The sequence below is a fragment of the Hyperolius riggenbachi genome, chromosome 3, assembly GCF_040937935.1.
Source record: "Hyperolius riggenbachi isolate aHypRig1 chromosome 3, aHypRig1.pri, whole genome shotgun sequence".
NCBI lineage: Eukaryota > Metazoa > Chordata > Amphibia > Anura > Hyperoliidae > Hyperolius > Hyperolius riggenbachi.
In genome coordinates, this window is record NC_090648.1 from 202,383,571 (window position 1) to 202,402,650 (window position 19,080).

General features: G+C 42.1%; 1 protein-coding gene across 2 annotated transcripts in view; it reads left to right on the top strand.

Annotated features, from left to right (window-relative positions):
* Positions 1 to 19,080, top strand: part of ENTREP2 (endosomal transmembrane epsin interactor 2) — a 978,998-nt gene that overhangs the window by 666,818 nt on the left and 293,100 nt on the right. The window lies entirely within an intron of this gene.

Consider the following 19,080-nt stretch of genomic DNA (forward strand, 5'->3'; position numbering starts at 1 on the left):
GCATTGGTGAACGTTTCACAGCTATAGAGACCAGGACCATTTAAAGCACAACTGAATTAAGATGGGTGATTATTTGATTTAAACAATACCAGTTGCCTGGAGTCCTCCTGATCTTTCTGGTATCGGTAGTGTCTGTATCACCCACCTGAAACAGGCATGTGGCTAATCTAGTGAGAATTCAGAAAACTTTTGATCTGCATGCTTGTCCAGGGTCTATGGTTAAAGGTATTAGAGACAGGTGATCAATAGGACAGCCAGGAAATCTGCATTGTTTAAAAGGAAATAAATATTACAGCCTCCACATCCTGCTCACTTCAGGTTTCCTTTTAATCATGTATGAATGTGCATAGTGTCTGTAAATCCAACCATAAAAAGACACAACCAGAACAACAATGTTCATGTAGAAATGGTATCTAACTGTATGCAATTTCCTTTTGGTGCTATTATTTTGGTGATGGCAGCCTCAACATGGGTTTCTTTATTGTTGGTCATTGTTGTTAAGATGAAGGCTAGTACAGGCAGGGCTTACTTTATGGTTAAATACTGTTGTTTGAGTTTTAAACAATGCAGTTTGCCTTGCTGTCCTGTTGATCTTGTGGGCCACTGTTTTTTTAGAGTTCTTTTATTATTTTGTCTCTGACAGCTACAATATAATGGAGCAGAGTGGACTGTACACGCAGAGAGACACCTAGTATAATAAGTCAGAACTCTTTACTGAAGAAAATCATGCAGAGATATATCATACACCACCATCAGGAAATGAAGCTCACTTAGAACAGAGGGGAACACAGAGAGAATACAGGAAAACACAATACCATAGAGATCATTGCAGAACTTTACATTTTACAGTAACATGTTGTGGTTGCTTTACTATACTGCAGATTAAGTAATTCTGTTGATCCTGCCATCACAATTGGTAATTTTAGACTGGCAATTTATTGGTCAGAAGGCAAACAAGCATAATCAGCAGGGGGTCAAATACTTATTTCCCTTACTTTAGGCTAATGTCATAATCCTGCTGTGAAGCACATTTTATTTCTTCAGTAAAGATTATTAGCATTACTACACTTGTCTGATTTTTGACTCACTTGCACATATCAAAGAGGTTTCTGTGTGTAATGCAGGGGGAAAGATCGTTGGCATGAATTGGAAGATATTTTCTAATTCTAAAGAATATTGTTTGTCCAAATAAAAATGAATATCGACCAGTGCTTCACTCACAAAGAGCCAATTATTATTGCCCATCACGAGAATAACTGCATAGTTCTTTGTTGTTGGATCTTATTGTTTGGTTTGCTGACAAACACATATCTGGGAGATAAAACTATGTGTTTTCCATTATTGCTTCTCAAGGGCATTTCTTTTTGTGAAGTGTAAGAGAACAATGTAGTTGTATATAGCGGACCAGAACATTTACACTTGTGGATTCCACCTCCATTCAGAATTAAGACAGAAGAATGGATTCTGATTAATGCTGAATAAGCTTACTATATATTTCTATTCAAGAACATCACCTTTGTCATTTGAAAATGAAACCCTTAGATGTTGTATATATTTGTTACATATATTACCGGTATATAACTGCAATATTAGTTAACTTAACAAAAGATTAAGCCAAAAACGTGTTAAGAGCTTTGTAAAATTCTCTGTAATACAGTTTAAAATAGAATTCCTTATTTCTAAAAGTAGCTTTACATCTAGCAATGATGGGCAGATTCGACCAAGAGACAAATATCTCTCTGTAATCGAATCTGATTAGAAAGAGATCTGTTGGCTGCCCATACACCGCAGGCCAATTAGCTATCAATCTAATGCTGAAATTGATCCAGAATCAGCCATGTGATGCTGCTTCTGCAAACCTTGATGGCCTGACACTGCCCCCCCCCCCGCCCCTAATTTCCATTGTGCCCTCTTTCCCCAGTGCCCAGTGCAGTAAACATTGTGTTTGTGTCCGCAATACATATGCCTACATCACTCCGGCAACCATGTGGGGCGCGTGTATGAATGGAAGACAGAGCCCTGAGCCAGTGGCGGACAAAGACAGATAATGTATGCTGCACTTGGCACAAGGAGGACACATTGAATATCAGGGGGGACTGTTTGGAGGGTTTTGTTGTATTCATCGTCCTTCCCAATATCACTCGTCACCATTACTACCGGGCACCCAATCGACCATGACAGCCTGACATCTTGCAGCATGTCTGATTAACGTGCTTGGCCCAAAATTGGTTGCATTGTCAATTGGGCATGCACTTGGAGGCACCGATTTGGGTACATGGCAGTAACTGTGTTCAATATCGGGATGATCAATGGACCCACAGTTGGTTCCCCCGTGCCCATGTGCAGTGTTTTGAAGCCTCACCTATCCGGTAGTACCACGTGGCACTGGTGCACGTGCTATAAAATATGTGCCAAACTACACTCATATACAAAAAAAAAATTAATCATTAAATTGATAAATCAAACACCACCAGGGGCTTCAAAATCCTCCTGATGCTGCCGGTTGGGTAAAGTTGGTAATGATGTACTCCCAACAGCACATACTATTATGAGCCTCCCTTATGAGGAGGTTCATTTAAAGAAATATAGTGCTCACTCATATTGCTTTAACCACTTTGCATCCAGACCTTGTTCCCCCCTATGGACCAGAGCAGTTTTGACGTTTTAGCTAAGTCCTTATTTAATCAGCAATAACTTTACTGTTGCCGCCTAAACAATGTATTCCAGTTTATCTTCTTAAAATACGTGGAAAATATGCTAATGAACAATATTCTGTACAGTAGGGTATGTAATATACATTTTTCATGTTTTACATGATCCTAAGTCTGTATTATAATGTAAGGTTTGTGTTTGCAGCATGACTAATCTTCAGCTAATCCATCAGAATGTTTACTTTCATTAATTCTTTGTTAGGAGGATTATTGCTTTGCTGTTGTACAATAAGCTGTCAGACCTTATATTTTCCATTAAAGATGATAGCACTTTAGCTTACCCATTATACACTTTAAAAATGTTAATGCAGTAAGGGCCCTTTTCCACTAGCAATCGCAATCACAAATCACAAACGTCAGCGATTGCGATTTTTCATTAATTCTGTTATGCGATTGCGATTTTTCATTTGCATTGCATTCTCCCTCTAACAATTGCTCCAGAAAGCGATTGCAATTTGCGATTTCCAAATTGAATCACTACAGTGGAAAAAACTTCTCATGATTTGTATGATAAAGTAACAACCCTAGCAATTTAAAAATCACTAGCGATTTGTGATTTTGCGATTCAGCTGTGTAGTGGAAAAAGTCCCTTGTTGTTTTCAGGTTTGGTTAAACAGGACCGGATGACCAGACACGTGCATGACTAAGGTGGGGATGGGGCTAGGAAATATGGGCACCCAATGTTGGCTAGTAGAATATTGGTATCATTTAGCAATATTTTACATTTTAAAAGTGTAAATTACCATAGTAAAATATGGCAATATTTTACTACAACTTAACCTAAAGGTGGCCACTAATGACCCAAACTTTTTCATCCAATCTTACCATTTCTTTGTAATATAAGGTAACTGCCTGAAGTATCCATTCAGTATATTTACTCAATTTACCCTAAAGCTGGCCATACACTAGGCCGATTCCCCGCCGATCGACAGCAGATTCGATCACTAGGATCGTATCTGCTGTCACATCGTTCACGCTACACGCTAAATTTCGCTCTATTTCGTCCCGAAATAGATCGATCCAATCGATCGCTCCATGCGGGAAATTACCGTCGATCGCCCGCGGGTAGGGAGCGCGTCGCTAGCGACGTTCAAGTGCCCGACGACCGACGCAATACAGCTGCAATACATTACCTGCTCCGCCGGCGCGACTCCCCAGGTCTCCACTGTGTTCTTCTCCGCGCTAGTCTGGTCTCCGGCATACTTCACTTCTTCTTGTCCCGGCAGGAAGTTTAAACAGTAGAGGGCGCTCTACTGTTTAAACTTCCCCCAGACAGGAAGAAGTGAAGCATGCCGGACCCGGAGACCAGAGCGGAGAAGACAGCGGAGACCTGGGGAGTCGCGCCGGCGGAGCAGGTAATGTATGCGGGGGGGGGAGGGAGGAGCGGTGGCACCACCACCACAGATTGTGAACAGTTTCAGGCTGAAATCGGTTCACAATCTGTTTGCAGTAAAGGTAGCCATACGATCCCTCTCTGATCAGCTTCGATCAGAGAGGGCTCTATCTGTTGGTTGAATCTGATGGCAAATCGACCAGTGTATGGCTACCTTTATACTACATAGATTTTGTAAGATTGGATGAAAAAGATTGGATCATTAGTGGCCACCATAACACTACTCTCACACAGAACCTTCCCTTACCAATGTCTAACCTTAAATGCCCCCCACTCCTAACCCTTCAAAACCCTTAAAACCCCCTCTCCACACCTAACCATTACCGCCCCCCCACCCCCACCCCCACCTAGCTAACCCCTGCAGCCAATCTGCAGCTATTACAATAATTTTTGGATGCCACCATAGATGCCTTTATAAATAGCGCTTATAGGGCCTAATTTACAAAGCTTTTCTGTTAAATTATCTCAACGTATTTATTAACTCACAATTTATCTCTCCTTAAAGAGAACCCGAGGTGTGTTTAAAGAATGTTATCTGCATACAGAGGCTGGATCTGCCTATACAGCCCAGCCTCTGTTGCTATCCCAAACCCCACTAAGGTCCCCCTGCACTCTGCAATCCCTCATAAATCACAGCCTTGCTGTGAGGCTGTGTTTACATCTGTAGTATCAGTCTCAGCTGCTCCCCTGCCTCCTGCATAGCTCCGGTCCCTGCCCCCGTCCCTTCCCTCCAATCAGCAGGGACGGAAGGGATGCAGGCGGGGACTGGAGTTCTGCAGGAGGCGGGGAGAGCAGCAGACTGACACTATAGAGATAAACACAGCCAGCTCTGACAAGCTGTTTGTCAGCAGCTTGGCTGTAATTTATGAGGGATTGCAGAGTGCAGGGGGACCTTAGGGGGGTTTGGGATAGCAACAGAGGCTGGGCTGTATAGGCAGATCCAGCCTCTGTATGCAGATAATATTCTTCAAACCCACCTCAGGTTCTCTTTAAATGACTTAACTCATGATTTACCTCTCCTTATTTGACATAACTCATGGTTTAGCTCTCCTTATTTGACATAACTCATGGTTTAGTGCTCCTTATTTGACATAACTTATGATTTAGCTCTGCTTATTTGACAAACTCATGGTTTAGCTCTCCTTATCTATTTATCTCATGAATTCTCTCCTTACTTGTTTATCTCATGCATTAACACTACTTTCAGTTAAGGTGAAAAATAAGTAACCTTTGTGAATCAACCCCACAGTGTGAAATTTGCTATTTATTGGGCGTCCAAATTTCACACTATAGCCGGTATTTATAATGGTCCTTATGGCGACGCCCAAGTTTCTTATAAAAGTGGTTGCGTAAATTTCCCCCTTTGGACCAGACAGCTCAGTTATAGAATGAAATGTGACTACATCCTTTCCCTTGGCACATCACAGTTGCATTGTTTAATTTTAATCCTTGTCCTTGAAAAGAGTTTGCATACTTTTTGCAAAAGAATCCTGGTTCAGATGAAATAAAAATAAACCCTTCACTTTTGATTTAGGCCATACCATCTTTTTGTAAGTTAATTACATTAAAATGTCATGTACAGGTACTTATTAGTGGTACCCATAACCTAAATTTGTGATGCAGTTACTGTCATCAAACACTATATGTCACCATATTTCTCAGCTTGAATTTTAGCTTGCTGATCTTGAGCAAATTGATCCAGTTGCCATAGGATTGATGGTTTTATTTCTCCAACTATTAAATTTAGTTTTTTCACAGATGTTCCGTTGCATTCAGCTCAGGATTTACAACAGGCTAAATAACAGTGTAAGTTATAGTAATAGCTTAACCACTTCCCAACTGAGGGGTTTTACCCCCTGACCACCAGAGCAATTTTCACCTTTCAGCGCTCCTTCCATTCATTCATCTATAATTTTATCATTACTTATCGCAATGAAATGAACTATATCTTGTTTTTTTTCGCCACCAATTAGGCTTTCTTTAGGTGGGACATTATGCCAAGAATAATTTTATTCTAAATGTGTTTTAATGGGAAAATAGGAAAAAAATTGGGAAAAAATTTATTATTTTTGGGGGCGGAGCTAGCGATGGCCGCGTGAAGACGCACACTTCCCGAGCTCCCTCTATCACCCTACTAATTTAGCCTCTTAACCACGAATAGATGCCCCGATCTGGCTTCAAAATATGCCCGGCAAATCAAAGAAAGGTACTACCAAAGAAACACCGCTGAAGCGAGGCTCTTACAACCAATCTACGGTTACTCAGTTCCTCAAATGGAACGAAGCTACCCAAACCCCAGCTAAGATGGCCGACGCCTCCCCTCCGGCAAACAAGGCCCCGAAAACAACAGCGGCAGATGACTCCACCGCCAAATCCCTCAGCGAAATTCGGGATTTCCTCCACAGCTTACCCACCAAAGCGGACCTCGAGGACCTGGGGAACCGCATCACAGCTGCCACGAGAGCCGAGCTGCAGGGAATACAGGAGGACATCCAGGATCACAGCGACAGGCTTGCCGCACTGGAGGCGGAAACCGCCACCATGAAGGCTGAGATCAAGACCTTGGTGGAGCAGAATGAACTACAGAAGGCAAATAATACAGTCCTACGCACCGGCCTAGAGGACTTGCAAAACAGGAGCAGACGGTGCAACATACGAGTCAGGGGTCTCCCTGAATCCGTCACGACGCAACAACTCGTACCAGTACTGACATCCATCTTTAACGGCCTACTGCAACAACCTGACGATACTGCCATAAAATTCGATAGGGCTCACAGGGCATTGAAACCACAATCTGCCCCAGAAGACCCGCCAAGAGACGTCATATGCCGCCTGCATCACTACACAGCGAAGGATGCAATTATGCAGGCCGCGAGACACGCAGGCCCCATCACACATGAAGGTCAGAAGATTTTACTGTTCCAAGACCTAGCACCGAGTACGTTGGCCCAACGCAGAGCCCTGCAGCCTCTGTTAAAGGCTCTTCAAGACGAGGGAGTATCCTATAACTGGGGATTCCCGTTTCAGCTGCACGCCCGGAAAGATAATAAATCATCCACACTCCGCACACCGGCGGACCTACCGAACTTTTTTCGTGACTTGGGCATACCATCCGTGGCTGTGCCTGAGTGGAAGCCGGAGCAAATCGTTCTAGGCCTCCCGCAACGTCAGCGCAAACAAAGGCCTAACAAGCGCCAACCGCAGCAAGAATGACGCATCTAATACAAAGGCCCGCTGAACCGAGAGACACAGAGTGATCCGTGCCACAGATAAGTTCTACATACGTAAGGTGACCTCCTTATTAGCTTCGCTCTGCTTGTGAGTACCCCTTTTATCCGCTACTTACCTGAGGAAGACTGCATTCTCCATGCCTGCCACATAACACGCTATATACTCATGGCGGTTGGGAGGGGGGGTGCAATGGGAAAGGGTCCGGGCACATGCATCATGGGGACAATGATCAAGGCAGAGTGCCCCCTTTTATGGGGTTCTTGTATGAGTGGAACTGCCACCCACTGAACTCTGTCTTACGTGGCGACTGTCTGTGTAGCTGTTAAAGCGGCCCCGAGGCAACGGACACCTACACCGCAGCCATGCTGGAGAATAACGCATTTATATCACTCCTGCTTGATACCCCATGGGGGAGTGCAAGGGGACCCCCCCCCCCCCCGATGTTTCCCACAAGAAATGTTCTATATGTTCTTATCTGCTAGATTTATCAATGTGTGGGGGACGATGGGGGAATTATCTGAGCTTTGTGTATCATTGTTATTCCGAATGCATATGATCACTTATCAGTCACATATGATCACTAATATTTAGGCTACTTGCTGGCCAGAACGCAGAAAGAACATACAGTGAAGCTAGCCCAACACATAGGGACTCTACATTAAAAATTGATCGCGGCACATCGGCTCCTCCCCAGGATTTGGGTGTGGATCCGATGGGCTGCCTATCATACTTACCCATCCCTAACTTACATTATGTTAATGCATGGGACCGGCGCGCCGCGGCCTCTGACGTCCACTATTGGCTATACCTAATATTGCTCCTTACTGTCAGCTTCATGGGGGTGGTGGGAGGCCGGGGCGCGGCGGTCTCTCTTGTGGCTACTAGGTGGCTGCTATATATTTGGATTTCCCCCTATGGGGGTAACAGATGAGGCCCCTGAGACTAGAACACCTTGGCCTAGGTACTCCTATATATCCCCTACCGGGCACCAGGGATGCCAGAGTCCCCTCCTGCCTCCTGTCTTCCCCACCTGTATCCCATCCCGCCCCACCCTGGACATCACATACGACACAGCAGGCAAAACGCTAGACTTAAATAAAGATAAACAGCCTTCCTCAATAACTTAGTTCTCATGCTCACTAGGCAGAACGAACACTAACCTCACCCTTATATAGGATGGGTCAAATTCCTAGTAGATCTCTCTTGTACTGTCCTTTCCTTTTTGTGAAAGGAAGGGGCATGGTCGAACACCGATAAAGAAGACCTGATCGGGGCACCTTAATTGAATTAGGGTGGAGAGGGGATCGGGTTTCTCGCGGTACATAATGGTTTCCCTTTTCCCTCATAGGAGAGTTCTGAGAAATCAGAACATTCATATGGGAATTACCCATGAACTAAGGGACTTACCCTTAAGGTTCACTAGTTATATTTTACTGAAACTATGTTTTATTGTAATAATCTTGATTTTCATATTACTGACAACCGTTGGGTTTTCTCTGGACACTTCCTCAAGCCGAACCTTTATACCTGAATTTATGCGATGGATTACGTAAAAGTCTTATCTATTAACGCCAAGGGCCTCAACATACCAGAAAAAAGACGCATACTATTGAGGGACCTCTGGGCTCAAATAGCACAAATAGCCTTCATACAGGAGACCCATTTTAAAGAATCCACTCCTCCTAAATTACATGATAGACACTTTCCCATTGCCTTTTATTCCAATTCTCTGGATTCTAAAACCAAGGGCACTGCAATTCTCATTAGCAACACTCTACCTTTTTCTGTGCTAGACACAAAGTCTGACCCACTAGGTAGATTCACTCTAGTGAAGTGCCTAATAGGTGACAAAAAATACACTTTAGGCTCTCTATATGCCCCAAATATTGATCAGGATAAATTTGTACAAAAATTCCTAAATGTGTTAGACTCATTTGCAGAGGGTAGTACTATTTTTGGCGGAGATATGAATGTAGCTCTTAACCCAAATATGGATACCTCACACGGGAGGACTAGCTTGGCATATGCAAAAATAAACAAGATTAAAAAAGCCTTATACGAGAGACAGCTGGTAGATGTGTGGAGGGTGACTCACCCAACCTCCAGAGACTACACATTTTATTCTGCAGTCCATGGAGTCTACTCTCGAATAGACTACATATTAGTGTCTCACAATCTTCTCTCAGAACACATCACTTCAGATGTGGGTATCATATCATACTCAGATCACGCTCCTGTCCTCATGACAATTAATTGTAAACCTAAGAAAGGCTCCCCTTTTACGTGGAGACTAAATACCTCAATACTGCAGGACCATACTTCTGTGGAGAAGATTGTGAGAAAAACTGAGGAATTCTTTCACCTAAACAACACGGGGGATGTGTCATCTAACATATTATGGGAATCCCACAAATGCGTATTGCGTGGCTTCCTTATCAGTCAGGGCTCAACCCTTAAAAGAGAGAGAGAGAGGCTGATCAAAGATCTACTGGGGGAAATCCGCAACTTAGAACAGCTACATAAAAACAGGCCCGACGATATCACCCTCTCAAAACTTACAGACATAAGACACAAACTTAACAAGATCTTACAAGATCAGGCCAAACAAGCGACACGTAGATGTCAACATACATTCTTTCTGCAAGGCAACAAATCGGGGAAGCTTCTAGCACGTGCACTTAAACAACAACAACAGAGAACATACGTCTCCCAAATAATAGACCAAAATGGGAAGAAGCACATTAGAAGTGAGTCCATATCTAATACTTTCAAAACATTTTATCACAAATTATATAACCTACTGCACTCCCAAAACGGGAACATAAAATCCCCAAATTCTCAAGATATACAAGATTACCTTGCTAAAGCAAACCTACCCAAACTTACAGAAGAAATGAAGGGCTCTATGGAGGAGCCCTTTACTGAAACTGAGATCCGAAAGATTATCATGGGCCTTAAAAATGGGAAGGCTCCGGGGCTGGATGGATTCCCTGCCGAGTACTACAAAAAATTCAGAGCTACCTTAGCCCCATACCTATGCAAAGCATTTAATGCCCTAGCAGAGGGAGAGGAAATGGCCAAATTTCCCACTCAGTCACTGGAATCCCACATAGCAGTAATAGCCAAACCACAAAAAGATCCCTCTGTCTGCGGAAATTATCGTCCAATCTCACTCCTTAATATTGACCTAAAAATCTATGCCAAGGCCCTAGCTAACAGATTGGCAGAACACATGGGACATCTTGTCCACTGGGACCAGGTGGGCTTCATTCCACAAAGGGAAGCAAGAGATAACACCATCAGGGTCCTGGACTTGCTTCAGCTCTCCCGATCTAGCAATATCCCGTGTATGCTACTCTCCACAGATGCCGAAAAGGCTTTCGACCGGGTGGGCTGGAGCTGGTTAAAATCGGTTTTGTGCCATATAAATCTGGGGGACAGAATGTTTGCCTCTATCAGCGCTTTATATACCACCCCGACAGCAAGGATCAAAGTCAATGGAGTGCTATCAGATCCGCTGGCCATCACAAATGGTACTCGGCAGGGGTGCCCTCTGTCACCTCTAATCTTTGCGCTGGCCCTGGAGCCTTTCCTGTGTACTGTTAGAGGTAACACTGATATTACTGGTCTGCATGTGGGACACACAGAACATAAAGTTGCGGCCTACGCCGACGACCTCATGTTTTTCTTGACGCGACCTAACATTGCATTACCCAACTTAATCACCGAATTCCAACAATTTGGCAGATTGTCTTTTTTTAAGATTAACTATGACAAATGTGAGGCCTATAGTGCAGGTCTTCCTTCAGAAACAGTAGAAAGCTTAAAGCACAACTTTCCATTTCAATGGAATGCTAAACATATAAAATATCTAGGTACATACATCTCGAGCTCCCTCAAGGATACATTTACTCATAATTTTCCCACAATGGCCCATACACTCACCCAAGACCTTAAAAGATGGGACCTCCCGCATCTGTCTTGGTTTGGTAGAATAGCCGTCCTTAAGATGAACGCTATGCCCAGGCTCCTCTACCTTTTTCAAGCCCTACCAATCTCGATACCTCTCTCCTTCTTTCAACACATGCAGACAATATTTAACAAATACGTTTGGAAGCACAAACCTCCCCGACTTAAAAGGGACGTCCTGTATTGCTCTAAGCAAACAGGAGGACTGGCCCTACCAAACATATGAAGGTACTACTTTTCTGCAATCATTACTAGAGTTGTGGACTGGCATAGACATAGAGAGACCAAACAGTGGGTAGACATAGAGACCATCCTGTCGCCAATGCCTCTTACCAGGGTGATCTGGATCTCTACTAGATCAACCGCTGACTGGCGTTTGCCACCCCTATGCCAATCCACAATTGCTACCTTTAATGCGGCAAACAAGATCCTGAATTTTTCCCCAGCACCCTCACCCTTCCTACCTATCTCGGATAACCCAAATATAGATAACAATCAAGTACTGGACATGTCATTCAGAACAAGACATATATGTTTCAAAGACATGTGTTCCAATGACCAATGGGTCTCCCTACAGACACTAAGAGAGAAACAGAACTGTACAGATTTAAACTGGTGGGAATATTTTCAGTACAGATACCTAATGCATCACCTGGGCCTGAGCCCTTCTCAAATTAGACAAAACACACACTTTGAGGACCTCTGTACGGCTAAGGGCCCTACCAAGAAAACCATTTCTATCCTATATAATATTTTCTCCGCGTTAGCAATCCCACAACTAACATTCCTCCGCAAGTGGGAGCTAGACCTGGGTAGGTCGTTCTCCCCAAACCACGAAATCCAAATATGCACCTTCGCACATAAATCCTCTAGGTCGGTCAGAGTGCAAGAGATGAATTATAAAATTCTTACACAATGGTACTTCACTCCCTCTAAATTGCACTCCATATACCCTGTAAGGGAAGACCGGTGCTGGCGCTGCCAGACCGACACAGGAACCCTTCTACATATTCTGTGGTCCTGCCCAGCTCTTTCTAATTTTTGGGACAGAATCGAACGCCTCCTAAAAGCAGTCACAGACAAACCGATCCCACGCATACCTGAGTTCTATCTCTTGCACTTGAACGACTGGGGGATGAAGACCTATAAACGCTCAATAGTCAGACATATTCTAAATGCAGCGAAACACCTACTGGTTCGTCATTGGAAGCAAACTTCACCACCTAGCATAGAGGAATTAATCAAGGAAATAGACCACACAGAATTAATGGAAGATCTTACTGCTATGGCCATTGACAAGACAGAGCCACACAAAAAGAACTGGTCCTTTTGGAACTATTTTAGATACTCAGAGGATCTCCTAAAGACACTCCATGCCCCCTGATTTTAAGCTATACCTGTCATAGATACATATTAGGCCCTTGGCGTTAAACAAACAAAGATGATATCCTACAATGCTTTTACGAATCTTCCTTCAAATTGGATTCGGCTTGAGGAAAAGGGGGGGGGGGTCCAGAGAAACCTAGGAGGGGGGGAGGGGGCAGGGCATAAGGGGGGGGGTTAGTTTCAGTGTATCTATAAAAAAAATTTTAAAGATAATAATCTCCTTGTCTTACCATCTCGAAGACGAAAATACATGGAGATACTGAGGACTCGTTCATACAGACTATCTTTATATGTTTTAGACATACAACCTAATCATATGTCTCCCTGAACATGACCTCCATGTTTTTGCTGTTACATAATCGCAACACACTTCGGGACAGGCTACCTCAGTCACATGCCAATTGTTTTATATTTGATGTTATATGATGTTAATATATCATTGGCTATGCAATATTTCATAATTTGTGTTTAATGATATTTTCTTTGACTCAATAAAGAATATTAAAAAAAATATATATATATTATTTTTCAGTTTTCGGCCTTTATAGTTTTTAAATAATGCATGCTACTGTAATTAAAACCCATTAAATGTATATGCCTATTATCCCGGTTATAAAACCGTTTAAATTATGTCCCTATCACAATGTTTGCCGCCAATATTTTAGTTGGAAATAAAGGTGCATTTTTTTCAGTTTTGCGTCCATCCCTAATTACAAGCCCATAGTTTATAAAGTAACAGTGTTATACCCTCTTGACATAAATATTTAAAAAGTTCAGTCCCTAAGGTAACTATTTATGTATTTTTTTTAAATTGTAAATTTTTTATTTTTTTTTTAATTACAAAAAAAAAATTGGGGAGTGTGGGAGGTAAGGAGTTAATTTTTTGTGTAAAACAAGTTTATTTGTGTGTAAAAAATGGTTAGGGTGTAGTTTTACTATTTGGCCACAAGATGGCAACATTACCGATTTGTTTCATGCGACCTGCAAGCGTCCTTCCGGACGCTTGCAGGAAGTAGAAAGAGGCTGGGACTTTGTTATTTTTTCACAATGATCGCGCTGCTCAGCCGAGCGGCAGCAGATCATTGCGGGGCTTAGATCAACGAACGGGAATGGATTTTTCCGTTCGTTGATCTCTGGGCGAGCGGGCGGCGGCGTGTTTACTAGCGGCGGGCGGCGTGTTTACGAGCGGGAGCGCGGACAGCGGCGGGAGTGCGCAAAGTACGGATTTCTCCGTCCCTGGGGGTGAAAGGATGGAAAAAGGGGCGGAGAAATCCGTACGCGCGGGGGTAAGGTGGTTAAAGGATACCCAAGGTGACATGTGACATGATGAGATAGACATGTGTATGTACAGTGTCTAGCACACAAATAACTATGCTGTGTTCTTTTTTTTTTCTCTGCCTGAAAGAGTTAAACATCAGGTATGTAAGTGGCAGTCCCTGTCTGAGTCAGATTACAGTGTGACCCTCACTGATAAGAAATTCCAAATATAAAACACTTTCCTTGCATAAAATGGATTTTGAGAGCAGGAAAGAGATAAAAAAGGGTCAATAGTTCATAGATTTTAGCTCTGGCATACTTCAATGAATCTTTATAGGAGGATCGATTTAAATCAAGTGAAGCCACAAAATAGCGATCTGTTTCCAAAATTTTTTGTTTCACACTTTATTATATTCACAAAAAAATATTTTTCTTCTTCAAAAAGGTACCTATAAAGAAACCTGGTACTATTTGAGCATAGTGGTGTGCTCAAGTGTGGATCGTTACACTAACAAGAGTTCCTTTTTCTGTTACCTGGGACTCATTCCCAACCATATTGAAACATACTTCAATGAATGTCATTGAGCAAAAACAAAATAAACAGTAAAAATATAAAAAGTAGATTTAAATATAAAATACCACTTTGAAATATCTTAAAAAGTCATTTTTAGGAGAAGGAAGATAGATTACATTTGTTCATTTCCTTCATTTCAAGACATTATTGGATTTTAATTTTCATGTTTCCTTTTTTTGTTTGTTTGTTTGTTTTTGTGTTGTTGTTTTTTTTTTTTTTGGGGGGGGGGCATTATCATAATGGACCTTAAAGGACCACTACCGCGAAACATTTCGTTTTTAATCACCCCCATAGTAGTTACATCAATGATACAGAAGCTTCAGTGTGTAATTCTTTTGATTTTCTTGCATGTACCTTTAAATATTCACATATCACTACGTCCTATAGCGTCAGCCCAAGCACTAAGCGCTGACAGACTTTTGCAAGTAGAAATACAGCATAGGGGAAGCCTAGGCAGGTAAACTAACCGTCCATTTAATCCCGCCCCCCCTCGTCCTGCTCTCCATAAACCCAGCCTGTGAAAACTCACACTGTCACCTCTGATCATCCTGCGTGCTTACTTCCAAAGGATCCTCAAACACTGCCCTGCAGGCATTTGAGGAGACATCACTCCGCCCTGTACACGGCTGTGTAATGAGCCGTTCTACTGCACCATGCGATCGGTGCTGTCCTGCTTCTGCTGTGATGGCTGGGCAATGAGTCGGCTCTCCCTGTCAGTGTAATCACCGCAAATGAGCAGAATTATGTATCATTGATGTAACTACTATGGGGGTGATTAAAAATGAAGTGTTTCGCGGCAGTGGTCCTTTAAACATCATGACCATACTAACAACCATACTCTAAGGAACATTAAGCTCTTTTGAGAGATTATTGTAGCCTTAACCTTTTAACCAGGTGAAAAAATGAATTGCATATGGCCCCAAAACCTTCAAAAAAAGGTGGCCATACATTTGGCGACTTCGCAGCCGATTGACCATCCGATTCAATTATTATAATCGAATGAAAATCTGTGCTGCCAAGTGCATGCCCAATTGACAATTCAACCAATTTCGGAACAAAATTGGTCGCATGAATCGGTTGGACATGCTGCAAGATGTAGAGCCGACTTGCCCGATCGGGTGCATGGATGTAACGGTGAGTGATATTGGGATGTGCGACAAATAAAACAATACCCTCTACGCTTTCACCTCTAATGGGCAATATGCCCCCCGTGCCCAGTGCACTATACAGTGGGATGCGCAAGTTTGGGCAACTTTGTTAATCGTCATGATTTTCCTGTATAAATCATTGATTTTTACGATAAAAAATGTCAAATATATCATATAGCTGAAACACACAGTGATATTTGAGAAGTGAAATTAAATTTATTGGATTTACAGAAAGTGTGCAATAATTGTTTAAACAAAATTAGGCGGGTGCATAAATGTGGGCACTGCTGTCATTTTATTGATTCCAAACCTTTAGAACTAATTATTGTAACTCAAATTGGCTTGGTAAGCTCAGTGAACTCTGACCTACATACACAGATGAATCCAATTATGAGAAAGAGTATTTAAGGGGGTTAATTGTAAGTTTCCCTCCTCTTTTAATTTTCTCTGAAGAGTAGCAACAACATGGGGGTCTCAAAACAACTCTCAAATGACCTGAAGATAAATATTGTTCACCATAATGGTTTAGGGGAAGAATACAGAAAGCTGTCTCAGAGATTTCAGCTGTCTGTTTCCACATTTAGGAACATATTGAGGACATTAAGGATGACAGGCTCAGTTCAAGTTAAGGCTCAAAGTAGCAGACCAAGAAAAATCTCGGATAAATAGAAGTGACAAATGGTGAGAATAGTCAGAGTCAACCCACAGACCAGCACCAAAGACCTACAACATCATCTTGCTGCAGATGGAGTCACTGTGCATCGTTCAACCATTCGGCGCACTTTACACAAGGAGATGCTGTATGCGAGAGTGATGCAGAGGAAGCCTTTTCTCGGCCCACAGCACAAACAGAGCTGCTTGAGGTATTCTAAAGCACATTTGGACAAGCCAGCTTCATTTTGGAATAAGGTGCTGTGGACTGATAAAACTAAAATTGAGTTATTTGGGCATAACAAGGGGCATTATGCATGGAGGAAAAACAACACAGCATTCCAAGAAAAGCACCTGCTACCTACAGTAAAATATGGTGGTGGTTCCATCATGCTGTGGGGCTGTGGGGCCAGTGCAGGGACTGGGAATCTTGTCAAAGTTGAGGGACGCAGGGATTCCACTCAGTATCAGCAGATTCTGGAGACAAATGTCCAGGAATCAGGGACAAAGCTGAAGCTGCGCTGGGGCTGGATTTTTCAACAAGACAACGACCCTAAACACTGCTTAAAATTCACTAAGGCATTCATGCAGAGGAACACGTACATGTTCTGGAATGGCCATCACAGTCCCTAGACCTGAATATAACTGAAAATATTTGGTGTGAGGTAAAGAACTAGAGATGTTTTATAAAGAGGAATGGTCCAAAATACCTTCAACCAGAACCAGCCTCTCATTGGAACCTACAGGAAGCGTTTAGAGGCTGTATTTCTGCAAAAGGAGGATCTACTAAATATTAATTTCATTTATTTTTTGTGGTGCCCAAATTTGGGCACCTGCCTAATTGTATTTAAACAATTATTGCACACTTTCTGTAAATCCAATAAACTTCATTTCACTTCTTAAATATCACTGTGTGTGTTTCCTATATGATACATTTAACTGACATTTTTTATCGTAACAACCAACGATTTATACAGAAAAATCATGATGATTAACAAGTTTCAAACTTTCGCACCCCACTGTACATTACCTGTCTGTGTCCGCTGCCGGTGGAGTAACCTGATGTCACACGTGTGCCCACGTGTACACCGGCAACCACGTGGGCTGCGTGTATGGATGAAGGACAGGTTGCCACCATGGACAGGTAATGTATAGTGCATTGGATACTGGGGGGGCATATTGCACATTAGGGGGTCAGCATCTGGCTGGCGCGGCAGAAGATACGGTGTCACAAGGCTGATTCCGGATCAATTTCAGCATGAAATTGATTGGGAATTGGCCTGCAGTGTATGGGCAGCCATCAGATTAGATTAAAGATAGATTTGTCTCTTGGCCGAATCTGCCCATCATTGCTAGATGTATGGCTACCTTAAGAATCAAAATTTGTTAATGGCACAAGAAAATTCTGGTGGATCAAGCCAAGCATCTGTTTTTACCTTGTCTATATAAAGCCCTTTAAGCACCCAATAAGCAGAAAAATTATAAGACATAAAGGGGGGGGGAAGTATCGAAGTATCAAATTTAACTTATCGTGTATATGAGTCGAGATTGGTAGGTCTGGCTCACTATCTCTCTGGCTCCCGCTGTCATGTGACAAGCAGGAACCAGAAGGACAATGATATATGCTGACCAGCGCATGAGAGAAGCGAGAACACAGCCAGAGCTGAGTGCAGGACTCATAAGTAGCTTTCACTGCAGCTATACTCTAAAGTTTGGATATGCTCTGTTGGTGCTCTGCTTGAGTTGCATTTCATTCAGCCTACATTGAATGAAGAGAGTGCAGTGAGGTGATTTAACCTTTTTGTGTGGACATACCCAACCGTTGTCATCCTGTGAGCCACATCCTAGCACAACATTAACTGGCTTAAAATCAAAGTAAAAAGATTTGCATGGAGCAATTATATAAGTAATTTAATAGATATCTTCTTGTGAAGTTTTTATAATCTGCTTATTTGAAAGATGCAAAGTTTAAGAAATTGACACTACTTTTTATTATTAGATTCTTATCTGTGAAAATGGCTATTAAAGGGCGAGTGCAGCTGTACACATGTAAACTCCATTATTTAACTACTTACTGCACCATGTGCAGTATAATCACGTCCTGGGAAACTTCATTTGAAGTCCCAGGGATGCAAAAATTAGTCAAAGGGAGTGAGTGGCGTGCACTACCATTACCACCAGTTAGTGGGGACATGAATAAATAGGAACACATTAATCTAAGTGCATTAATCTAAGTCCCCAATTCAATGAACACCGGCATCTATGAGACGCCTGCATTCATTGCATCTTCCTATTATAACAGTGCACACTGAATAAGAAATAATGACCGAGGACATCTTGTGGCCAAATAGTAAAACTACATAAAAACAATTTTATTTAATAAAAATACCTAAACTTACATCTAAAATTAACTACACTAGCTCCCACACTCCCCCATAGTACCCAAGCACACACATATATATATATATATATATATATATATATATATATATATATATATATATATATATATATATATATATATAGTTTTTTCTTTTTTACAAAAATACATAAATAGTTGGGTCTGAACTTTCTTTAATAGGTGTGTGAAGAGGGTATATAGATGTTATGTTTTAATATGCAGGCTTATAATTAGTGATGGACGCAAATCTGAAAACATTGAACTGGGGAAATATTTTAAATGTTGCAATAACCAGGACAAATGAGCAAATACAATGTGTGGGTTTTATGCACAGTAGAACATTTTATTTTAACACTATA